The following is a 6729-nucleotide window of genomic DNA, read 5'->3' on the forward strand; positions in this document are numbered from 1 at the left end:
TAATGTAAATGTGGGCAATACCAGGAAACAAGCCGGGCACAGTATTTGCTGTCTTCATATCTCCACTCGTCTATTTGGAGTCTTGGGTAAACATGCCCCCAGCCACGGAGCTCAGCCGTGTGTGAGCACCGCAGCCTTCCACCGTCAGGCACCTCCCCTGTAAGTTCTGATTAACATCTCTCAAGTCCATGGCAATCTTTCGGAGTCAAAGAACAAAAGAGGCTGTACCGGAACTTAAAACAGTACCTGCCTTACACAGGAAAAGCCTTCAATACATCGTTCTTTTCCAAACATCAGGAGAAAGCTTCTACTAGAAGAGTCATCTCACTCTGTCCATGGCTACTTTAACACATAGGTCTCAAACATATACATATATATATAATATATATATATGGAAGCTGTAGACAGTATAGGCATAAATGTGATATTATTAATGCTATGTAATCCTTCTGCTATAGGATGGAGTAATACATGTATCACATATAAATACATGCCTCATAATATGGAGTGTTACACATCATGCTAAGATCTGTACTATTAATAACTGTATATCATTCCAAATGCTAATTGTCATTTTTCAGAGTCCAAGCATTTGTTTTGGAAGAACAAGGCCACAGCTCACATTGTTCTAACAGTGTGGCCAGCTGCTGGCTTTACCACAATGAGACCCATTGTTGGGTAAATGGAGTCCCTCAGGTGAATGTAATTATGCAAATCCCTCCCTAACTACCAGCACTCCCTTGGCCCTCTCCCCCGCGGCCTCCCACCAGTGGGAACACTGTCACATTTCATTATGGGAGGCTTCGCTTATTTGCTGGGACTGTCCCCCTCCTCGTTCTCAGGCCTGATGGCCAGAACTGGCTATGTAGGCTCTGCCCCCATAGGCCTGCCGGACCAACTAAGGAACTCCTAGAAGACCAAATCCTTTTCACCAGCTGATAAATTTCTTCACAATGTGTCAGACATTGGCAAACATATCCTTTAATTCCCTAGCGTGTCTACCTCCTGATTCAAGGCAGGCCTGCACACAGATAATTCTAAGGTCAGAGGCCGGAGAGGTGGAATGAGGCTCCTTTGCGAAAGATGCTGGAAGTTATGTAGCCCCATGGTTAAGTGTCACATACACACACACACACACACACACACACACACACACACACACACGCACACACGCTACTCTTCTTAATTCACTCCAGAACAACCCTCTGTGGTGATTGAATATTAGCATCCCCCAATCCACAGACAGGAGAAAACTGAGCTACATTTGCTTATTTATTGACACAACCGTAAACATACCTAGAAATAGGGAACCTGGACAAATAGATCTCTTGAAAATCCCCACCTTTTAAAATTTACATGAGTCGCAGGGCTCATTTTTTCCACATTTTTGGTGATTTCCCATAGTCACCAAAATAGAACTCTGCCTACAGTGGGTCCTGCATAAATGTGAGGGAACACAAATTAACCCCTTTTTACTTTCTAGAACTAGCTCAATGAAATAAGAATATTCGTTTAATAATTTACTTCTCAACATTCTGTAAGTCCTCGCCCTACTCTCTGCTAAGTTTTAACTATTGAGAGAATTTGAATGTAAAGTCAGATGTAATGACAGTGAACCAAAGAATACTTTTCTGGAGAGAATAAAATATCCAAAGGAGTTTAAAAACACAGAACTGCTAATTACAAAATTCATTTATGTTAAATCTAACTTAGCTTTGATATCAAGATGATCATCAAAGAATGAGATATTCTAAATGCCAGAGGCTCTGTAAAATTTGTAAATCATCAGTGAGGATATGAGACTAAGCTTTGGTTAGCAAAATGAGAGGGGAGGAAAGAGGTCAGACTTACTGGCAAAGAACTCTCATAATTCAGAGCCAAGACCAGACATAAGGGAGATTATCAGGGAGGATGTTCCCTTATTCCTTTATTCACACAAAAGCTGTATGACTATTGTGGGATGGAATTGGAAGAAATAGAATATATGTGGGAGTAAATGAATAGGTTTCTGTGTTTTTTTAAGCTTTTCCTGGATCCTGCAGTTCTAGTTTTAAAAAAGAAAAAGAGATCTGGGCTCTGGTAATAAAATATATTTTTGCATCATCTTTGTATTAATTCAAGGGCTCTTAGGTTTAGGTAGATGAAATAAAAATAAATTCATGTATTGGAACCTACTGCAAAAGAGTCAAGATTTCTAAAATGGTATCTATCACATGTAGGAAATAAGCAGATTTTCTCACTGAACTGTTTAATCACAACCAGCTTATCATATTTTAAATTTTTCATTATTTTTATCTGTCATTTGTTTAGTCCTTTGCATTGGCCATAAACTGTGCCAGGTACTTTATTCATTGGAACCTCTTTATTCCTCAAAGCCATCACATGAAGAGTTATTATCTCCATTTTACAGAAGAGGAAACTGAGGCCCAGCTACATCAAGGAAAACACATAAACAAGAAAGGAAATAAATCCATCATGAAACAGGCCCTAACGTTTCAAGATCCAGGGGAGTCCTGCCTTTTGTGGCCTCTTCTCTGCTGTTCCCTCAGGGAGAGCTTGGTGGAAGTGACTCCGGGTACAGGAGTTTGGAGCCAGGAAAGCCCATGTGTCAACTGTCAGGGTCCCAAATGAAGATGAGACGGGCCAGCCCTTGCTGAAGAGGCCACCAGTAAAACCTGCCAAGATGTCACAGGGACATCCTGCGGTCAGTCCTGGGGAACTGAACTTCTTTTTTCTAAAATTGCAACGATATTTATTAAGATTTCTTAAAACTGCTTTTAATTCTCTTTAGTGTCATGATTCCATTTGGAAATTTTTCTTGTTTCCTAGATATACCTGGTATGTTGTGGTATGTTTACAAATGGGATAAGGAAAAAAACTAAAATAATGGGAAAAAAAGCACTTGGGTAAAAAAGATGGCCTCAGTGAGGCAGGTAAGGAATTGCATCCAATATTCCATATATGAAACAAAATTATTCATCTCTCTGACTGATTGTGTACATGGATTTTAATCGATCCTGGCCGCAGCACTGTATTGACAGTCGGGATTCTTGCCCTAAGTTTATTATCCATATCAGTTTCATTAAGGGAGTGAATTACCAAGAGCCAAATCATATCAGCTCTGTAATATAAAAGAGCAAATGATCTGTCAGTCTTGGGTAAGAACTGCACTGAAAGTATTTTTGAGGCCCATAGGTAGTTATTTTTATGAAATTCTTACTGCAGTAACACCTTGCTAGCTAACAACCACTGCTTTCTCCAGGGCTCCTTTCTAGAATCACCACCTCAGGGCTCAGTGGCATTCTGGGAGACCAGAGCTGGAGCTATGCTGTCTTCAGAAAGCTCAACTGTACCTGGTCTTTCAAGATATTTGAAAACCAAGAATGTGAGCACTTCAAAAAAAAAACCCACATCTCAACTTCAAAGATTTTAATAACCCGTCAGAAAGACAGTTTTGCCACTACAGGGGGAGGAGGCAGGAACTAGAAACCTCTTTCTTGTGTTGCAGTTTTGGACTTTGGTATTAAACAGAGATGGGCACTTGTAGTTTTCACAGTGGAGAAGGCAAAAGCAGGTGGGTTGTGACTCTGACATCTCTTCCACCTAAAGTTGCCAGCTCGGAAACACTGCTGCCTATTGATCCCAAGCCAGAGCAGTGGTTTTGGGGTTGTTCGAGGGGTTTTTTGGGGCTGCCAGGTTGACAGCAATGGAAAGTGTAGAAATGTCAACCAAACAAAAGAAAAATTCCACCATGTTATTATTAATCTTTAAAAAGGAAAGCCTGTTCCCTGATACCAGTTGGAAAAACCTACAGCAGGTCAGTCAATCCCTTTGCTCCCTCCCCTCTGACCAAACTGGGGAACTAAAGCAATCAGACAAGAGTAAAATGGATGAGAGGTGGCACAAAGCCTATCCAAAAGGTCAGATTTTCCCATATTCTTAGAAAAAGTATCTTTGTAACTAGGGTGACATGCACGGTTATCAGATAAAGGCCAGTGAAGCAGCATGTACAATGGAATGACTAATAAATAGTTTATTATTTGATGGTGATGATTAATACAACAAAGTGCCAATAAGTGACTCAATACTCAATCCCTATTTGGAAGAGTTTTTGAAGCTTGCATGGAAATGAGAACAATCATTTACCTGAATAATTTTCTCATGTGTATATAGAAAGTCGACGCATCTCCTGGCTTAAAAAATAAGTAAATAAATCAATCTATTTAAAAAATTTGTTTTTCCTATTTTTTTCTTTGTTATCCCTATTCCAGAAATTTCTAGGGTCCATTAAAAGCTGTTCTTTGAACAATGAAGAGTTGGTGATTGCATCAGCTTTCTCTTCAGCATTACCTATGCTTTATTACTTTTATTAAGGAAATATAAAGTAACAGTAAAGAAAATTTGGAAGATAGAGCAAATCTCAACTATTTTCACTTTTTAAAATTCCCTTCTAATGCTAATGATACACATGCTCAGTTTTTGCATGATAGCTATTTTAATATCTGCCAAAGAATATACCCTGCTTTCTTTTACTGAACATTGCATAGTAAGCATTTTACTTGCTTTTGGTAGGTTACATAGTACGTCATAAACTGCATTGTTCCACAATTTAATATAATGCCCTAGTGTTTTCTTCCTTTACTTCTTCCTTCTTTTCTTCCTTCCAACTTCTTAACTTCCTACCCTCTTTTCTTCTTTCCTTTCTTCCTGTCACAAGTCCCACTGTTTCTTATTGATTTTGTCTTTTTTATGCCAAGTTTCCGGAAGTATGATTACTGTGTCAAGGCAAATGATGATTTTTATGGTTCTTTATATATAGTGCTAACTTGTTTTCCAAAATATTTGTAGCAATTCCCACTGCCAGCAGTGGTAGATGAATGTACCAAATTCCATAAGCCTCCTCTGACAGTATGTTTAAATTGTTCAAAAATCCTAATTGTTATTTTTATTTTAAGTTTTTAACAAGGTTCATAATTTTAAGTCTTTTTGTTTGCTAATTATGCTTCCTCTTGTTCAAATCATTCATTTATCTACTGGTATTTTTTGTTTTCTTACCAATTTGTATAAAGTCTTTCAATCGTAAAGAATGTGCTGTATTTATCATATGTGCTCTATCCATCCTTTCACAGCCTTTTGTATGTCTGTCTACTTTGGTTGAGGAAGATGTTTTTATGGAGATATAAAGATTTGCAAAGTCTCTTTAGCTAAATCTATAGACTTCTAGTGTTTAGATTCTGTCTTTTACTTCTAAGGTAATCAAAAGCAATCCAGCATTTAGATATTTGATAAATATTAAACTTTTTCTATAAATTAAAATATTTAGGTTTTTACTGTGTTACACAGTGTGCGATTCAGATATACATGGATTTTCTGTGCCAGTCACTAACCACTATCCCTTTTCTTCCTGGTCATTTTATGAGGTTTGCCTTATGATATATTAAATTCTTATCACTGTGAAGTTATCCCAGCCCAGCTCTACACAGTATTTATTATGGCTAATATAAGGCAGTACTGGCTCCCCTTCTTAGTTTTTTTCTTTTGTAGAATATTCTTTGATATTTTTACCTATTCCTTCTTTGAAAGAAAATTTAAAATCATATTATCAGATTTAAAAAACATCATGTTGGGATTTCTTTACACCTGAGAAATTCTTTCTTGTAATCCTTGAGATAAGGCGGCATGTCATGACTGGGGTATTTTAGCAACAGATGACCTGAACCAAACTGGGTTAGGTGAATATTTACTCTCAAAACAACCTGAAGAAGACATGAACTAAGAGGCCAATATAAAGTATACCTAAGGAGAGGATTCCAGATCCATATTTGAGGGAAATGTAAAGAATCAGGGCCACGGGGAGTGAGTTAGCCTTGAAAAGTAGAAAGGGCACTAGGAAATCTAGAACCCAGGAGAGCAAGAATAAATCAGAAAAAGGACTTAACATAACCATGGAAACCTAACCAAACTCTTGGTTTTTTCTTGGTACTTTTCTACAATTCCATTGAATTTCCCTTTGTGTTAACAGTGTCATCCTGAGCCTGGCCATGCATTTTATAAACTAGAAAGAAGCTCTTATAATCTTGTGAGAACTGTCTCAATAAAATCCAAGCATCTGTCAGATTTCCATACTGTTTGATGTGTTCTGCAGGAATCTTACACAAATTCTCAATGAATCTTTCATTGCAGTTGCCTTATTACAGATTTTTGAGTAAGCCGAGGGAACATTTACTTTGTGATGTTCTGCAATATTTTGTTTTGAAATGTGTACTCTTTTGAAATCAACTGTAAGTCATAATATTTGTCTTTATTTTCCAACTTCAAAATTGCCTTTTTTAAAATCAGAAAGACATGTGATACCCTCTTAGCTATAAACATTGTTTTCTAGGAAATAAAATACTTTCAACAACAAATTTCACATATGTTCTATTTCCTGAAATGTAGATCAAGATAACGAAAATAATATGCCAGATCAGTTCTCCAGAAATCTATCTTTACTCAAACATTGTTATGAGTTCAAATACATTTTATTTATGAATGCTTTTTGACCTTTTCCAGAGCTTTTTCTTTCCATTAGAAACTCTTCATTTTAAATGACATCTCCATAAGTAAATATTATTTAAAGGAACAAGTATTATGAAGAACAGAATGTTGCATCCTTTATAATTCTGTATCCTTGTGTTAGATCTCAATACCAAAATTCTTCGAAGCTTCAAAGTTATCTGCAGAATTCTG

The sequence above is a fragment of the Eubalaena glacialis genome, chromosome 12 (genome assembly GCF_028564815.1).
Source record: "Eubalaena glacialis isolate mEubGla1 chromosome 12, mEubGla1.1.hap2.+ XY, whole genome shotgun sequence".
Taxonomy (NCBI): Eukaryota; Metazoa; Chordata; class Mammalia; order Artiodactyla; family Balaenidae; genus Eubalaena; species Eubalaena glacialis.